Raw genomic sequence first — 20,433 nt, 5'->3', positions numbered from 1 at the left:
CACAAATACACCGGCATATGCAAATATTTACATGAGCGAGTGGGAGCGAGAGGCGCTGGAAAAGTGCACACTCAGACCTTATACCTATACCTCGATGATATTTTTGGAATTTCAGGAATTCATTAACACCCTCAATAACCACCATCCTTCCATCACTGTTAAATCTACAAAAAATCTAACCACCGTTTTTTTCTCACCAGACTCCCAATCCAAACAGATTTTGACCAAGGTTTATTTTAAAAGCACCGACACACATGCACTCTTACAGAAAACCAGTTACCATCCAAAACATACTTTTTCAGGCATTATTAAATCACAAATTATTCGATTTCATCGTATTTCATCCCTCCCCTTTGATTTACATAAATCCATCCATACTCTGTTTACAGCTTTGCGCACTCAAGGTTATTCCAGGAGGTTTCTGAGGAAAATTAAAACCAGCACCCTGGCGTCTGTCACTCCCGCTCGCTCATCCCACCGTCCTCCTGCCGTTTCTCACCAGACCACCCAGATCTCTCGTCTCTCACCCACGCCCCCTTCTTACACCCGCAATATCACACCCGCACAACCTCAATTTAATGCTCCTTCCGCACCTACGCCTCTCCCAGAATTTTCTACTCCCCTCCCCTACCTGAACCAGGGTCTATATCCTCTTCCTGATACCCCTGCACCCTCCCATTTCCTCTCCCACCTTAGAGGACTGGTGCAACCTCACTATACACTCGGACCCCTCAGACACCAATTACACCGATCTCCTCCCGCTCATTTCTACTTTCTCTCATCCTGTCACATCTCTTCATCGTCAGCTTAAAGATAACTTCACACCGATTCAGCCTGACCTCCCGTGCCTGCAGCATCATTGGATCATTTCGGCTTACAGGAAAAACCCAAATTTGCAAAACATATTAGTCTGCTCTAAATTCATCACACACACTCAGTCCCCACAATCACCAGAATCAGTACACTTCAAGAATAGAAAGTTTATTATTAATCCTTACAGTAACCACTCCTTTCCCACCCTTGGCTCCTTTTCACTACAACGCACTAACATAATTTACATAATCTCCTGCTCCACCTGTAATATGCATTATATCGGCGAGACACAAAACACACTATTCGCTCGGCTCACACAGTATCTTCATAATATAAGATTAAACTCCCTCACCATGCATCTTGTCCAACATTTCCAACAACACCCGGTTTCCTCTTTGATTATTTCTGGACTGGAAGCGGGGGACCACTGGACCACCGGACAGAGGAAGAGGATGGAGAGAATTTGGATCGAGAGGCTGGGGACCATTTTCCCCAGGGGCCTTAATGACTCCCCCTAACTAAAACCTCCATCTTCCCCTCTCTCCCTTTTATTCCAGTCACCACCTATCTTCCGGAGCGGCTCCCTGCGATATTTGATTTCCTCCCCTCTCCCTTAATTCTGTTCTCTAACCTAATCCCTCCTCTGTGTCTTCTCCTTTTCTCTCCCTTAATTTTTCTCTTCCCCTTCCCTCCCCTTCCCGTAATATACCCCATCCCAATTTTCTCCCCCCTAACCTTAACCATCCCCTCACCGGCCCTCTCCCCCACTCCTCCCTTATCCCCCTTTTTTCCTCTACCCCTCCCTTTCCCTACATAACCCTGCCCTCCTTATTTTCCTAACCACAACCACCCCTCCCCTGCTTTATCTCCCTTCCCCCTATCTCCTCCCGGCCTCCCCCTATCCTATTCGGTCCCATTCTTTTCCCCTAACCCTAACAACTCTCCCTTACCTTAATTTCCTTTTCCTTTTCTTCCTTCTCATCTTCCCCACAGCGACCATCACTACGGTGTTCCTCAACACCCCGTTAATATTCTCACGTCTTAAATTGCTCCAAATATTTTATGACTACCTAAGAATACATAACCTGCAATTCTTGTTCTTGTTAAGTTCCAGGTTTGGCCAGGACCCCAGACGCAGAGAACGAGATAAGTGAAGTTTTCAAAAAGGTTCATTATTTCACAAAGGGCAAAAAACAACGAAAGGCGAGGGCAGGTGCTGGACACAGTTGGCTGACTGGCGCAGCAGAGCAGGCAGGAGGAGAACCGTGCTGGCGTCGGTTCAGGAGCTTGAGAGCTGCACACACGGTCGGGAGGAGCACTGAAGGCTGCACAAAAACACTGAAGATTAGAGCCACAAAAAAACACCATAAGTCCACTTGAAAGCTTGCTGCGCTACGTTACCGACTGCGACTGGATAGTCCAGCACAGGAGTGGTGACTTGGCCGAGCTCATATAGCAGGGGGAATGAGATGATGAGAGCCAGGTGCGTCTCATTATGCTGAGCCAGCCAATGACTGCCGCCGCTGCCACACACACTGCCCTGGAAGGAAAGGGGAGGGGGGAAAAGGGAAACAAGGAAAACAGAAACACCAAGCAAACCAAAACAAATCCAAAAACTCAACAACCATGACAGTTCTTCCCCTTTTTCAGGTAACCTTTGGGAGAAATAAATAATAAAAAAAAAACTTGATCCAAGAAGTGTTTCTTTAACTTGTGTCTATCTGAAAAATTGCTCTAACTGTGCCATATTCCTGCATCTTGCTATTATTCTTTTTCTCGGGGTTGTATTCGATAATATTATACTACTACAATTAAGAGATACTATATTCTTGCACTAATTCCATAGTGTTCTACCACAAGGGCCCCTATGTCCACATTAATTTACCGTCCCTCAACTTTTCTATACCTTTTACTGTGGTTCATCTTACCACACTTTAACTTATCTTAGCTCGACCCCCTTATCCACTTCATGCCTGCCTCTCTTACTTTCTAGTTTCTCCAATTTTTTGGCCTCACTCTAATTATTTACTGTTTCTACCTTACTTTTGTTTGTATTTATTTAATCTATAATTATTAATTGTATTTTATTTCTAGGTCAACTTGATAAATGAAGTTGATCTCCTTTTTTGATTTAATGGAATTTATCCCTTATTAATTTAATCTTCCGGTTGATTTAGATGGATTTAACCCTATGGTATTGCTCGGTTTGATTTAATTTTATCTTATTTAATTTATACCCTTACTTTAATATTCTCTTATTTATTATTAGTAGTAGTAGTAGTATTATCTCTACTATTATTATTATTATTATTATTACTGCTGTCAAAAGTTGCAAAGGACTGTAGACCAATTAGCATTGTTGAAGACAAGGGCCTCGCTAAAACAATAAGAGTAGCGTCCCTCGACCCGTCCTACAAGCCACCATGCAGAACCACAATAATGACTAGGATCCACAGCCAGTATGAGACCGAGAAAAAGAAAAAAGAAGAGGCTTTATCTCAAGCGGAATATGTCCCCCTGACAGGAGACCACTGGACCTCAGTGAGTAACACTAATTACCTGGGAGTGACTGCACATCACATCACTAAAAAATGGGAACTGGTCTCATTCGCAGTAACTGTAATGAAAACAGAAGAACGCCACTTTGCATCGGCATGCGCTGAACAGTTCCAAACTGTTGCACAAACATGCAAGTGGGATATCGAGGGGAAAATTACAATCATAGCAACGGACAGCGCACGTAATATGATTGCCGCGGCTCGCATCCTACCATACGATCACATGCCATGTATCGCCCACATCATACAGAGAAGCATCACTGTGAGTCTGGCCGACAGTGGGTTTGACACTGCATTGGCCAAGTGTCGCAAAATTGTGGGTCATTTAAAACATAGCCCAGCGAACCTGGCGGAGCTGAATGCAGTGCAAAAGTCACGAAAAGAAACGGAGGAGCCACTGACCCAGGATGTTTCAACGCGCTTGATTCTGAATCTGAGGAGGAGGTACAGCCTGACAGAGCCATACACAGGTACAGAGCAGAGCCCACCATTGATATGGAGGACTGTCCCTTGCGGTGGTGGTCATCTCATGCAGGAGCCCATGAGAAGCTGGCCCCACTGGCTCGTAAATATCTATCTGCTCCTGCAACCTCTGTTCCATGTGAAAGACTCTTCTCAGTAGCTGGTCATGTTGTGAACAAGAAGAGGGCAGCTTTACTGTCAGAAAATGTGAATAAGTTGGTTTGCCTCAGCGACTGGCTAGAGGATGAGTAGAGAAGAGAGCCACATTTAAATGTACACACACACACACACACACACACACACACATACACAGCAGAAGAAACATTTGATTTATATGGTGAAGCTCAAAGCAGGTAGATTTAGCCTGATGTTCTGGTTTTGAATTTTTGATAAGAAAAAAAGAAGAGTGGCCCTGTTGTGCTAGTTTGAAGAGGGGGAAAAAATACTGTCCTGTTACTGAAAGAAAGAAAGAAAGAAAGAAAGAAAGAAAGAAAAAGTCTTGTTGATTTTGAAGAGAAAAAAAGAATACTGTCTAAGAAATAAATAATGTTCTTGAACAATATTAATGCCATCCAGTGTGGATTTATGGTTGTAATGAACAAATACTGTTGCTGTACAGTATATATCCGCCTTGTGTCATTTCTTTCCATTCTAACAATAATTTACAGAAAAATATGACATATTTTGGGGATAATTTGAATTGCGATTAATTACGATTCATTAATTTTTAATCTGTAATTAACTTGATTAAAATTTTTAATCGTTTGACAGCCCTAATTATTATTAATAATTTTTTTTAAATTATTATTACGATTATTATTATATCTTTAACTTATTTATTTCACTATGAAATTTCTCACTCCATTTCATCTTGAGTTGGGCATGGAAATATACCTAAACATAATTATACAGGACAAATTACACTCAGAGCACTTACATTTTACCAATTAGTACTCGTTACTCCCAGCACTTTTTCAATTATACCAGCAAGTGGAGGCCTTTCTTATTTATTCACCCTAGTGTGCGGTGTGCCTGCTCTTGCTATTTTTTTTAATTTATTAATTGCTTTTTATTTACAGATATTCCTTATTATTGTTTTCTATGTCTCCGTGCCCTTGGAAGCGGCATGGTTGAGCACTTGCTTTTAACTTCTTTTGGGTTTGAAATTATTGCCTGCTTACATTATTAATGTGTGCTTTATGATTTCTTTGAATGTTGAATTTATATAATTAATTTTGCACTTTGGGCCTCCATACCACCCGCTGTAGGCCCCCCCCCCCCCCCTTTTTTTTTAATTTCATCTTCATTAACTTCACTTGCTCTTCCGGTTGATTTAGATTAGGATAATTTTATGATATTGCTTTATTTGATTTAATTTTATCCTATTTATTTAATACCCTTTTCTAATATTAATTATACTATCAATATTATTATTATTACTTATAGTATTATTATCACTAATTCTATTATTATTTCTTTATAATCCCTTTAATTTTCCATCTAATTCTTTCTTATGGTACTTCCCATTTTAACTCTAATTCTGAGTAATGCAGTATACTTAAACTTAATTATACAGAATCATTAACACTTAGAGCACTTACTTTTCTACCAGTTAGCACTTCTGATTCTAGCACTTTTCTCATTATATCAGCCTCTGGAAGCCTCTTTTATTTTATCACCCCACATTGCTGTGTGTGTACTCTAGACATTTATTAATATGCTTTTTTTTTATAGTACTTTTTAATTTTGTCCTTTTCTTGCCGTGTCCTTTTAATTAGGCATGTTTGAGCACTTATTTTTACTCTTCCTGCTTGATTCGGATTCTACTCCTTGTTTATATTTTTTATGTGTGTGTGTTATGAATTTTTTGAGTGTTGATTTTTTATTCTATATAATGAATTTGCACCTTGGGCCTCCATACCACCTCCGTCAGGCCTTACCTCCAGACTGCCGACTCTCCTCATACATATATACCACACATTCCTTTCAGGCTTTTTATTGATGATGGTGTTTACCCCTTCTCTCTCCCTCTCCTTTTTTCACAGTTCCCCTTCTGATCCTTTCCTGTATAACCCCTGTATCCCGGGTACAACAATAATTTGTGGTACAACAATAATTTGCCCGCTCCCATATTTTATTTTTCATTTTATCTATTCTACCTCCCACCCTGGGAACCGCTCCCTGTGGGCCTCGAACCCTGGTCTCCGGTGGGGAGGGGCTCTGCCCTCTCTATTGAACCACAAAAAGGGCTTGTCTGCAGGCTCCAACACTCAGCCCTTTATTCCTCTTCCCCCCTATTCCTTATAAAAAAAATAATAAAAATGAATATTAAAAAAAAAAAAAAAAAATACACTAAAATACAAAAAATAACAACATGGGATGGGGCTAATGGGTGGTGACGGGGACTTCCTCTTGTTCCTGGTGGGGCTCGATCCCGGTGCCTCTGCCCGGGATTCCGCGGACCTCTCATCGTTCCATAGTACAACCTTTATTCAGCATAAATCCCTTTTGGCATAAGTGAGGACTTCCTGCTAGTAGGCCCGTGCCACCAATTCTATTGGAATTTGAACCCTAACCTAACCCAACCCTAATCCTCACCCATGTCTGAGAGGTGTTTGGCAGTGTCAGTATTTATGCCTTACCCAGGGGAGTCGAGTCCTAACCCCAACCAGATTCCTCTTCTTGCCTAACCCCAAGTCGAGGCAGTGACTCATAATACCCTAACCGAGGGATTCGAGGCCTAACCACAACCTGTTTGAACCCTAATCGCAATAATTTAAGTCATGATTGATTATAATTTAACTCAACTTCATTTGGGTTCCTCCAAATACATTCTGAAACACCGATATAGGGGAGAATATTGGAGTTTTATCCAAAATCCTTTAATGTAAATTCATGTTTGTACACAAGAATTTACAAACAAATGATTTATGGATTTACAAGACAGAAATTTACAACAACAAATTCATATATGGACAGTACAAAGTAAATATACACAGTTCATATATTGGATAAAAGATATGTAACACTCAATTCATGAAATTAAAATGAATTCATGATATGAAAGTGTTAAAATTATGCTAAATTCATGTTTGTACACAAGGAGTTAAAAATGAATAATTTATGGATGTACAAAACAGAAATTTAAAACAAACTATTCATATATGGACAGTAAAAGTAAAAATATACACAGTTCATATATTGGATAAAAATATGTTACACACGATTCTTGAAATTAAAATGATAAAATTATGGTACTTTTATTTGTTTGGAGGACTCTTATTGTGAAGAAGACTAGAACCACAGGCTGACAACACTTTGTAGTGTTGCTTTCACCTGCTCACTGCCTTGTGCTTTACAGACTCGGCCGCCACAACAGCTGGTAAGACAGAGGAAAAATACACTTTTTGTGCCTGAAGAAGGTCTTGTTAGACGGAAACGTCGCGCACACCAGCTTTAAATAAAGCTCAGTTTTATTTTGGACCATCACATTGTAGTGGTATAATTTTCAACCACCAGACTCATTCCATCCAGGGCAAAAAGGTCACTCTAACCTGGTTGCAGTGAAAGAACATTCCATTCTAAGGTAGATCATGATGCCCATCCAGAATGTTAATGAAGAAGATCAAACCACAACATCAATCACTGTCATCTAAGGAACTTGTAGGTACTTTCCAGCACCTGGTGCTCACCACACAGTTAACTGTCAGATCAGCTGTTCTTTTCATGTGATGCATTGACCTGTTTTGTCATTTAACTATTTTTAAAAAATATAAGATTAACGCGTGCGAACCTAAGGGAAGCAGCAATTTGCTAGAAAATGAATGACATTATGATCCCATAAGGTAAAATTTAATACACAATTATGTTTTATTGTAAGCCAAATTGTTCAAAGTGGGAGGAGGCTCCCTAAACAGTATATCACAAATTGTTTTGCACCTCTTTCTTCAGTCTAAACCTGGGTTTGACTCAAGCTTGTTGATTTTTCTACCTAGAGAAATCAATAAACTTTGTGTGGCAGAACTTTGTTGCTCTTCCAGTGATTTTTCCAGACTTTGCCTGATTCCTATTCTTGATGGATTAAACTTTGGGAATATACAAGTGATAACAGTGGATTTTTATTAAGGTTTTTGAGGTGTTGTGGCTTTAAGCCCAGACCTTACTGGCCTATTATTCTGAGTTTTTCGTCACAACAACATGTCTTTTTTGACTGTGAGAAAGCAGCGTTTGCAACAAAATTAGCGCACCACAACCAGCGGAGCTGATACAAGATGGCAGACCACCGAATGAATGAATGGAGGGAGGTAACACGCAGGCGAAACAGGAGGAGAAGCCAGGAATTCACCCCTTCACCAGTAAGATGCGCTCCCTCCACCCGCCGGGCCTCTTGTCCATTCTCACCAGCACAGTGGGGAGGATCGCTGCTTCCACCGAGGTGCCAAGGCTCGATCCACAACTGACAGCGGTGGCAGCATCAGGTATGAGGGAGGCTCCAGTGGCCTCCGTCGGGACTCCCGAGGCACGGGCCCGCAGTCCACGGACCCTGATTTTAGCCACAGGACCCACATCATCTTTAGGATTTTGAAAGCTGCTCATCATTTGGATAATGTTGCTGCACCAGAACCGCCAGCTTCCTTAGCTAAAATGACTGATAATTTGCTGTCTACCATAAAACCAGCAGTTTCAAGCGCAGAAACTTTATTATTGATGGAGAACAATGCCAAGCAGTGGCAACAGAACACGATCCACATCCTTCGTGACCATTACCAGGTGAGCATGCAAAAGGACATGGAGACATTGAGCCAGATGTCAGAGAGACGCTGGCGTGAGAATTTTGATGTAGCGGCAGCTTGGGCCAGATGGCATTTTGGCCACAAACTACAGACGGCTACATTGGACAGGGTGAGAACCGCACTGGTGCAGAAGCTTGGGGACGGGTTCACGGAGCAACCTACCATGGTGAGGATTCAGCAGCCACCAGCAGCTACTACAAGGAACATGGGCAGACAGACGACACCGCCAGTAAGTACCACTAAGGATACAGGCAGCCAGACGACATCAGATCCGTCTCTGCCATCAGGGGCCAGCGAGCCTACCGTAGCGGTTCAGGCTCCACAAAAACAGAAAGCTAAACCAGCCTCTACGAGCGCAGCCACCATGACAGCCCACAGAGAGAACGGGCATCAGGACAGCATTAGGAGACAGATGTGAGCAGCCCCCCCTCTTCTTGTTCCCCTCCCTCTCTCTCTACTCCCCTTCCTTCTGCCTCTCCTTCCTCTCCTTCTTCCCTTACCACTCTTCAACCCTCTGCCTCTTCCTCTCTCTTCTCCTTTCCTTCTCCATCTCCTCCTGCTCCCTCCCCTGTCCGGGAACCGCAACTTGACTCCATCCACAGAAAGGGGAGATACACGTACCCGCAACTCATCAGCTGCAAAGCAGAAAAAGGTGGATCTCTGGATAGAGGAGATTCTCACAGGTGCAAAGGAGTGGGACAAAAGACAAAGTTTGTCTCGAACACGGGTGTTAAGGCCCGGGGAAACGAATTGGGCTTCCAGCCCAGCTATACAGGCTTAAAGTACAGAGGCATTATAATCGTTTAATAATGAAAAACAAATCAGAGTGTTTTCATTAATAATTGTATGATCCTGTTGTTTGACTCCAGACCAATAATGGTACGGAGAATGTTTTAGCATCTAATTTGAATGTGACATTTATTTATGAAAAACCAACTATAGTGTTTAGTGTTGGTGTGTTTGTTTAGTGTTTATTTACTGTTTACTCCAAACCAGTAATGGCATAGAGAATTTTTCAGCATTGGTTTTGATTGCGAACTGGAATTGTTTGTGGGCGCTCTCTTGTGGGGGCCTGGGGATGTACTGACGGGCTGATGGCCCATGCACTAATGCCGCTGAAAGGCGGCGACATTCATATCCTTAATTCCTAACCCTAACCCCTAACCCCACCCCACTTAGGGTCCACAGCCTAAAGTTAGGGTCTCTTCATTATTTCGTATTCTTGCTGCAATATCATTTTTTTACCACTTGCTGGGCTCACGCTGTATGTGTAAAACCCTAACCCTACCCCTGAATAAATTGGACAGAAACACGATTAAGCCCAATCCACTCACCCCTACGAATTCATGATTTTAAAGGTATTATTTGAAAACCACTTTTTCCACTGGCCTGCTTGTATTGTATTTAAAAGTATGGAGCTCCAGACATAACTTCAGTGAGACTTAAAATGAAGATAAAGCATGGAGTTGCTGTAGCTGAGGAAACTAGCAAAAGAAGGAACGCAGCAGGTAGGTTGTTCCAAACATCTTGGAGAACTAACCACAGATCTTCTGGGGATGTAGGCTGCCTCAAATCCTTCTGTCTCTTCTTGTAATCCCAGACAGACTCCATGATGTTGAGATTACGACTCTCTGGGCGTCGTACCATCACTTCCAGGACTCACTGTTCCTATTTATGCTGAAGATAGTTCCTAATGACATTAGCTGTATCTTTCGGGTCATTGTGCACCATCCAATCAGCATGTCAAATAAATGTTCCCGGACAAAAGACTGAAGCATTCACACACTCACCAACACCATTACCACATGTTCAGTTACTTTGATTTGCAGTCACTTAAATTACATGCAACACACATAGTTTGTTTTCTTTAAAATTTGGTTATTAGCACTTTGACAATACACTGTTTTCTAGATGAAGCACGCACATTTAGTTTACATTGTTTTGTCACTTTGCTATTTGTTTGTGTTAATTCATTTCTCTTTTCTTTTCTTTGAGTTACCTGACTGCTGCATGTACTTCCTGGTTGGAGACAGCCAAAAGATGAGGCTGAGGGCAGAGCATGGCTTTATGCTGAAGGCCATCCCATGGACCAGATCAAGAGTTCTGAAATCATGGGAGTGGGATTTAGGGTTTCTTGGTGTTAGTTTTAGTTATTGTCTATGTAGTTTCCCCCTGTGTGATGAATTTGGTCTGATCGGCCAGCATATATGTTGCCTCGGTGTCTCATTCTGTTAAGTCTGTTAGTTGAGTTGATGTCCAGCTTTTGTTAGCTTTATTTTTCAGTAGAGTTATATTTTGTTGACCTCTTTTAAGGGCCCTATAACTCTAAATGCATTGCCTTCAGTTATTTGCTTAATGAAATCTGTTTTTTTTGGAAAATAAACCCATCTTTTTTTAACTTTAAACCTGTGTTCTTTGTGCTTTGACTGCCTGGTCCACGACAGATGTACTGAAATGGGAGAACCCTGGATATTTAGTCTTCATGTTCATGGTCTGGCTTTATGTGTGTGGAAAGCATTTTGTTTCCTAAAAGAAAAATTACCGGTAGAGAGTGAAAGTGAATCTCTGTATGATTTATATCATGTCTGATTGTCGAATTGAATGGAGATGGATAAGAACCACACTTACTAGCTGTGACTTGTCATGTACATATTAAGGAATTTATATACTGATCTACTGCTGCCATGGCAAAGGCAGTGCTGGCAAATTATACACATGATATTACAATTTGAAATTTCATATGAACACATTCTGGAACTCGTATACCTTCCAGTACGTATTCAGGAATTCAGTAATTTCCGAAATCATAATCAGCAAAAAAAAACAAAAAAAACAAAAAACTGACAAAATGAATTCCCTAATAAATCAGTTACAGTTAAGTTCCAAAAATGATTTATCTGAGGATGAATTAAAAACACTAAGAAGTCTCAGTGAAGAGCTTGATAGTATGTCTGTGAATCTAGCTAAAGGTGCTTTCATCAGATCAAGAGCTAAGTGGTTAGAAGAAGGAGAGAAAAATTCCAGTTACTTTTTTTTTTTTGCATTAGAGAAAAGAAAGAGAAAGAGAAATAATGTTACATCTCTTAATGTAAATGGCGTCATATGTTCAGACCCTAATATTGTCTCCAATTATATCACCTCGTTTTACAACAACCTATGTACATCTGAATTTAATCAAAGTGTGACACATTTATGAAACACATTCGAAATTTTACACCCTTGATTTCAGAAGACTTTAAAGTGACATGTGAAGCTGAGCTCTTATGTTTAGAAATCACTGATGCTGTACACTCAATGAGATTGAGGAAATCACCTGCCCAGATAGCACGCATACATCTCGCCAACATCGGCCTCAGATCGTGCATCGGCATTCTACTCCTGACGTCTGTAAATACATTGGAGAAGCATCGGCCCATAGCAGGGACATGGTTTGACAGAGGGCGGGATTATGCGCGCCATTTCAAAGTCGGCAATAGGTCGGCTGTGGATCGATATATTGCACGTTATCCAATTGGTGCCAACGGAACTGAGAGCAGGCTTTGGAGACGGAGAGGCTACTTCATGTCAGCCAGGACTGGTCCTCAGGTAAGATCGTTAGTTAGCTTTAGCTGTTGGCTAGTAGCTGGTGGGGTTCGGGATTCTACAGCTGCGGTGACTTTAGCGCGGGGGTCGGCAACCCGCGGCTCTAGAGCTGCATGCGGCTCTTTAGCGCTGCCCTAGTGGCTCCCTGGAGCTTTTTCAAAAATGTTTGAAAATGGAAAAAGATGGGGGAGGGAAATATATTTTTTGTTTTAATATGGTTTCTGTAGGAGGACAAACATGACACAAACATTCTTAACGTTTTCCAATGCTGTGAAAATGTGTAGAATAAATATTAAATTTCAACATTTCTGTCAACAAAGATTTGCGTCATAGCCTGCGACACATGTTTCTATCAGCAGGGCGGGATGCCAGGCAGGTGGCTGTTGTAAACAAACCGGCGGCTGTGTGATAGTGTGTGACAGTTATAGGAACATGAAGACATATGCATTTGGAGTATTATCCATCTTTGGATCAACATACCTGTGCGAGCAGATATTCTCAAACATGAACTACATCAAATCAAAATATCGCACCCGCCTCACAGATGAGAGCTTGCAGTCCTGCGTCAAGATTAAAGTTGCATCTTACATGCCCGATGTTGAGAAGCTGACCAGTGATGCCTGAAAACAGAAGTCACATTAAACGGGTAAGAACACAATCCTGTCATAGGCACATATTTAGTAACAAAGTGGCTGTTTTTATAAAGTGATTTCTGATTTTTGTCAGTATAGACAAAAATATATAAATATATTATTGTGTTTTGTTGCTCAGGTCCGAGGATAGCTGCGCTGGTTGCGTGTCAAAAGAGAAGAGGATGCTGCTGCGTTTTACCCTTGCACTGACTTGCTTGGCATTTGCACAGAAATCAAACTTAAACTGTATTAATTTGATTTTATATACTTTACCTTTTCAAAAGGCTGCTGTTTTATTTTTATAAATGCAGGCTGCGTTTTATTGCACTCTGTCTGTTGCCCAGATAAGGGGCACGTTATGCACGTTCCATTTTGTTGTTGTTTTTTCGAATCCTCAAAATAAAAATGACATCAAAAATCGGATTTCTTTATTGCATTTCTTTAATTTCATCAAAGCAATGAAACATAATTCATTAATATTGTAATGAAGTTAAACTTGAGGCGGCATTGTACAACAGAGTAGTCACGTGGTGCGTCATTCTCTACAGGATGCACTGCAGGGAAAATAAACATTTAATCATGAAGGCTCATTATGTATTTGTAGCCAACTTAGTCATTTTGATAGTAGGTTAATATAGCTAATATACATACATACAGCATGTGTTGCCTTCATTATAAGGCTTATATAAGGCTTTTAATTTTTTGCGGCTCCAGACATATTTGTTTTTTGTTTTTTTGGTCCAATATGGCTCTTTCAACATTTTGGGTTGCCGACCCCTGCTTTAGCGGTTAACTGGCAGCTAATGAAGGGAAGCTCTGCTCTGCTCTATTTGTAAATATGACTCGGTGTAACATTTTCTCATAGTTCGGTACTGGTTATGGACTATTGTTGGTGTGTTTGTACTGTAAGTGAAGTTAATATCCACTTGACGTAGGTGTGTGGAAAACACAACAGACTCCAGTTGTTTCTGTCATGTCCCTCCAGTCACCCCCCCTCCGCCTCTCCTGTAGAGCTGGCCGGAGTTCAGCAGCTATCTGTGGTCAAGCCAGGGCTGTCAGACCGCCCCGCAAAATAATACACGCAAACTTTTTGTGGTTCATATTTTCAAGTCATGCTTTCTGCTGGTGCTTCATACAGTGTTGCCTGTGACACATTATTCTTCTCAACGGATCTATGAACACAGCAACACTGATACAGCAAAGTCAAACATCTTTTTGGCTAACCTTGGTTTTGTTTACAACCTGTCTGACATTGTCTGACTGCTTGTGTCTTTTGACGGCTCTGACTGGCTTTGAGTGATGTCACCATGTTCCCAGGTTTCAGCAAAGACAGAAAAGATGGCCAAAGTTAGGTTCATAGCACCCAGGCTGAAATTAGAATTACCATCTCAGGAATGGCATATTTTATTTGTTTAGGTAATCTTCTTCGTTGTCTTATCCTGCATCAGATGAGATAATCAATATAAATTTCCTCTTTCTGTGCATCCAGTGAAATGGAATTGTCAATGATAATGCAGAACCCAAGGTTCTGCCCAAACTTAGCAAAAGGAAAAAAAAGCAGTGGGAGATGTCATTTAGTCCCTTCAAATGTTAAGTCACATGCCTTCTAACAAGTCTAAAGTTGTGTTTTTGTAGTGGTTAGCTTACTTGTCATTATGTGGGTGCTAATTCTAGCTCCTCTAGGCAGTTAGCTCCTTGATAACCAGAGGTGGCAAAAGTACACACAAATAGAAGTACAGATACTTTTGTAAGGAAAAAAAAGACTGGTACAATTAGAACTTCTTTACTGAAGTAAAAGTGAAAGAGTACAGGCCCAGAAATGTATACAAGTAAAAAGTCAAAAAAAAATCTCATTTTTGGTCTTGTCATGTCATTTTCTGATCTTATTACATCTTTTTTGTTTTTCTACTGTCTTTCATCATTACATCAACACTGGCACTGACCTGGCTGTTTAATGAGACCCCATGTGTTTGTGTGTCTGACTGACATGACTGGTATGTGAGCCATAGCTAGTGTAACTGTAGTATGATGTCTCTATATTGAAACAGGACAAAGTTTTAATATGTTCTGTCAAAGACACTGGATCCATTTTCAATGAATGACATGACACAAGCCTTTAGAAAAACATGTACATATACTGTGAGCATATATGCAGATGATTACATATAATATAGCGTATATGAGAGATGGTTAGTATATTTACTTTATTTCTTCTGTATTACTGACAGAATGGCTGTTAATAGTCAGTGTGATGTATGAAAATGTTAAATTTATCAATGTTTTTTTGTCTAAAATTCCTGCTGAATGATTCATGTATTTAGGTCTGGTGAATGAATGCAGAGCTAATGTGATTGTTACAACTAACTGTTGGGCCAACTATATTTTCATGGATGGATATAAAGTATTACATCAATAAAATATATTTTTTATACACTGGATGTTGACCTCACAATTTGAAATCTTCACCTCATAGGCAGACAGACCACAGTTCATTCTACCTAAATGTACTGCATAACCAACTCTAGGGCCATAAAACAGTAATATATCGTCAGCATATTTAATGCACTATAGCATTACACAACAGATAAGACAGTAGAAAAAGTCTACATGTCTCAAACTGGTTCAAGATAAAGAGAGTGATTGGCAAAATTAAACAGTAAACATGCCAAACAAATGAACAAATAGGTGACGAGTCTGGCGCCTGCACCTGTGGGGCACAGAGTAGTTCCTGCTCAAAAGTATTATGCAGATTAGTTATGCAAACATTCCTCAAAGGTAAGCGGCTGAAAGAAGAAATAATCTCACTGTTTGAGCCATGCTTCACTTGGAGTTGTTCAGAGCTGAGATCAGCTACACTTGAACTGAACCTGCACTGTTCTCCCTGTTACACTGTTTTCTGACCAAGTGTTCCTCACATGAACTGAATTTTTACTCATACTTAAGTGCACATTACATTGTTATGTAATTATGCACACCGTCACACATGGAAGACGGTGAATTAATGGTCCATGGTCTTCTCCTACTAAAAGCTTAGCTAACCAACAGAGTCTGATAAAAAAGTTGAGGCGACAAAATCCAAAATGTACTATATTGATAATTGAAGCAGAAGTGGCAAGAAGATTACTGACATATGACACCTTTTATCTGGTGTAGGGATGCACTGATAGACCGGTTAGAGACCAGAACTGGCCAGTTTTCAGTGTGACCAGCCCTGACCGGTGACTGGACGGTCAGCGTCACACATCCGATTCTGTGCTGGTCATATTCACACATGATGGTCACGTCATGCGCGCAGCAGACTCTGACCATAATGTCACACCCACAACAGTACTGATCAGCAGCAGCACAGCAGCACAGACTCAGCCACATCTCAGAAGACAGACAGTCTACATCAGGAGTGTCAAACTCATTTTTGTTCAGGGGCCACATACAGCCCAATTTGATCTCAAGTGGGCCGGACCAGTAAAATTAAAGCATAATCTATCAATTATTCTGCAGATTAATCGAGTAATTAGATAAGAAATATTGTGTGTTCTGCATTTTTTCCTATTACATTTCTTTTGCTTTATTTAATAACAATGGTAATATACAAAAGAGAAGATAAGACAGGTCTATTAAATGAACAACTATGAATTGCTAAAGTAAAAGTACTCAGTAAAGTAACTTTACAATGGGAATAAATGTCCCATTGTGAAGCTGTGGTGGTCCGAGACTGCAGACTGTGGGGCCAGTATCCATTTGGGTTTACAGTTATTGGAGCCTGATAAGCTGTAAATCTGGTGTCAGGCTGAGAGACATAAGATCACATGACAGATTTTAGGCTCTAGTCCAATGAACTTGTCAGACACTTTTAGAGGTGAGATCATGTCATCCTGCTTCTTAGTGTTTGCTGCTCTCTTGTGTTAGCTCAGAGTATTACATCAACAATTCTAGTTACAGAAAAGGGTAGTATGTAGTTTCACCAGACAAATGAAAAGCAGCAAAGAGATTAAGCAATGGTGTTACAAGAGTGAAAAACTGGTTTGATACAGTAAAAGGATTCCACAAAGATAAAAGAGTAAATAAATGGTAAAGTTAAAGAGATGGGTGTGGTAGGTAAACAACACAACTTATTCTTTTAAGCTTTATACTTTTAAAACAATCAGAGGACCTGTGCCAGAAAATGAGCAGATATGCTGTTGAGTAAGGCAACATGCGACTCTGGAGACAAAACACTGCTGGAGTTTCACAGGAAAACAATGTTGCAGAATCTTCCAAACAGTGGAAGTGAATGGTGACCAGTTTTAAAATAGAAATAACAACAAAAAAAAACCATGAAATGCCTCCATTTTATGCTCATCTGGCATAATCCGAAGCCCTGACATGCTGCTGACATGCACACGGACACTGACACACCACACACATGCAGTTCAGACAATGTGCACACACATGTGAACGTGACTCCAAGCTAAGAATCTACAGTGAAGATTCAGGCTAAAAACATGGTGGAAACTTGGCAGAGAAATCAGAGAGCTCTCTCTATGAACTCAATCTACTCTCATCCCAGCTTCAGTTGCATCTCATACTAAACTCAGACAGAGCAAATGAAGAGCTCTCCACAAGCACTCATTGAATTCTCAGACTTAGATAAATGTTTTGGTTGTTTTGTTGTGACAAAAAGTCCTCAGAAGATGGGTCAGTAAGGTCTGGGCTTAGTGCCACAACACCTTATCAATCTTATTTAAAAAAAAACCCCACAGTTATCACTCTTATTTTAAAAGTTCAGACCATCATTAAAGGAAGATCAGTAAAAATCAGGAAGAGTCTGGAAGAATCACTGGAGGAGCAACAACTTCTGCCATACAAAGTTTATTGATCTGTCTGGTGTAGAAAAATCAACAACCATGAGTCAAACCCGGGGTTAGACTGAAGAAAGGGGCTCAAAACACTCTATTATATACCAGTTTGGAGGCTTCTAAGAGCCTCCTCCCCCTTTTAACATTTCAACTCACATCCAAACATACCCCTGTATCAGATGTTCTTATTATTTGGCCTTGGCCTTCATATTCTAGCAAAATGCTATTTCCCTTAGGTTCATGTGGTTTAATCACATGTTTTTTTTAAAAAAGGAAAAGGACAGCTGGCCTGTGGTGTAAATACGTCTAACAAAAATCCTCTGGGAAAGTACTAAAAGTATCAAGATAAGAATGATGATAATGATGCCAAGTACAGCACTACAACTGTAGCAATACAATGTAGCAATACTTGGTGAGAAAATGTGCCTGAACATACAATATAGCAATATTGGATGAACATCATGATGAGAAATTATGCCACTACAGTTTCTTATCAAATGATATCATGTTGACTTTATTATAATCTAAATGATTTTTTTAAATTATATATTATTGTATGCAGAATGAATGGATTGAAAATCTATGACTGTAAGCTTCAAAGACCTTCTGCTTTTATGTTAATCATATTTTCTATGAATAATTTTAAGTATTCCACTGCACATAATTCAGTTTTTTAATGACCCACATAAAACACATTGTAAAATAAAAACAATTTGTTCAATTTGTGTTGAGTGAGTGTGAAGGTTGTGTTTTACTAGGTGGTGTAATAAAGACTTACCTCACTACTATCACCTAGGGATGACAGAAAAAAAGGCACAAATAGTTCATACATGTGAGTTGCACATGTGGTGCACAAAATAAGATAAACCAGTAATTGAATAATTATACACATGTGCAACCTTTCCCATTGAATTGATTAACATAAAGTCGACTAAATCATAATCATAATGAAAACGATCAAGTTGTAACATTTATAAGGTGGTAGGTACATTGATTTCACATTTTTTAAAAAGCACAAAGGAAAACTCTTACTGGCAACCCAGATAGCACACATACGTCTCGCCGACGTCGGCCTCAGATCGTGTGTCGTCATTCTACTCCTGACGTCTGTAAATGCATCGGAGAAGCATCGGCCCATAGCAGGGACATGGTTTGACAGAGGGCGGGATTATGTGCTCCATTTCAAAGTCGGCGATAGGTCGGCTGTGGATCGATACATTGCACGTTATCCAATTGGTGCCAACGTTGGAGATGGAGAGGCTACTTCATGTCAGCCACGACTGCTCTTCAGATAAGCTTACTTTAATCAAATATATAAAAAAAAGTTTTATAAATATGACATACAGGGTTAGCAACATAAATCGGGATTTAGCAACATAAATTGTTAAGCCCTGACCAGGTATGTTAGCACAGGTGAAGAGCTCAGATTCCTCCTAACAGGCTAACTAGCTAGCTTAGCAAACGTTAGTTGCTTATAAGTCACAGATCTGAACAGCAAATGTATCAACTAACTTAATTTAGCCATTGCTAGGTAGCCATAAGTCTTTCCAGCACATGAACAGTCTCCATCTAGACAACAAATCAGTGTTGAATTTGGGAAAGGGTCAGGTAATGTTAGTTAGCATTAGCTGTTAGTAGCTGGTGGGCTTCTGTGTTTTTACAGCTGCAGAGTTAACTTTAGCGGTTAACTGGCAGCTAATGAAGGGAAGCTCTGCTCTGCTCCATAAACATGGCTCAGTGTAACATTTTCTCATAGTTTGGTACTGGTTATGGGCGCTGTAAGTGAAGTTAAGTTTATCTTTTCTGTGCTGGAGTTGTTCTGACTTTGCAGTCCAAAATAAATGTATGATCATTAACTCATATTGCCATATTCCTATCACATTATAAGTAAGATAGTGAGATATTTGCTGATAGAATGATTCGACCTGAATAAATAAAGGTCATAGAAGCTGTAGAGAGGCTACGCTGTGCAGCTTTGATACATCATCCAAACATCATCTGGAGAGCATTTTCGACCAAATGCATGCTGTCTGGGATATAATAATCAATTATCTTTCTTAACCATTTTATTATTGGGGTATTATAAGGTTATTACAGTTAATGAAAACAAAATATGATATTGAAATAATGAAGGTGTCAAAAACAATTTCAGCTTAATGAAAATAAAAATGAGGCTTTACAAAACTCAAGAACTGAAAATGTATTGTATGTTTACAAAGCTAACTAAAATAAACTCAGCTTATAAAGAAAATGATTAAGTAAACTTATTCTCTTCCTAGAAATGTAGCTGTATCCACTCACCACTTATAGATGCTCCATCTTTGTTTTCTTTAAACATCAACAAGCTCCATTTGGCGCAAAAACGCTGTGAACTTTGAACCCTGTAGATCAAGGGTATTCAACTAAAATTCAAAGAGGTCCAGTTAGAGAAAATTTCCTAAAGCAAAGATCCAGAACATCATAATGTCTAACTTGTGTTATGAGAGTGATATATACTGAAGTAGTGTAGTAGTTGTATCAACATCTACATCAGGGGTGTCAAACTCATTTTGGTTCAGGGGCCACATACAGAACAATTTGATCTCAAGTGGGCTGGACCAGTAAAATTAAAGCATAATCTATTGATTATTCTGGTGATTAATCAAGTAATCAGATAAGAAATATTGTGTGTTCTGCATTTTTTTCTATTACATTACTTTTGCTTTATTTAAGAACAATGGTAATATACAAAAGAGAAAATTAGACAGGTCTATTAAAT

This window comes from Lutjanus erythropterus, chromosome 12, assembly GCF_056507025.1.
Source record: "Lutjanus erythropterus isolate fLutEry1 chromosome 12, fLutEry1.hap2, whole genome shotgun sequence".
Taxonomy (NCBI): domain Eukaryota; kingdom Metazoa; phylum Chordata; class Actinopteri; order Lutjaniformes; family Lutjanidae; genus Lutjanus; species Lutjanus erythropterus.
The sequence above is the reverse complement of the archived record's forward strand: the minus strand, read 5'-3'. Positions refer to the sequence as shown.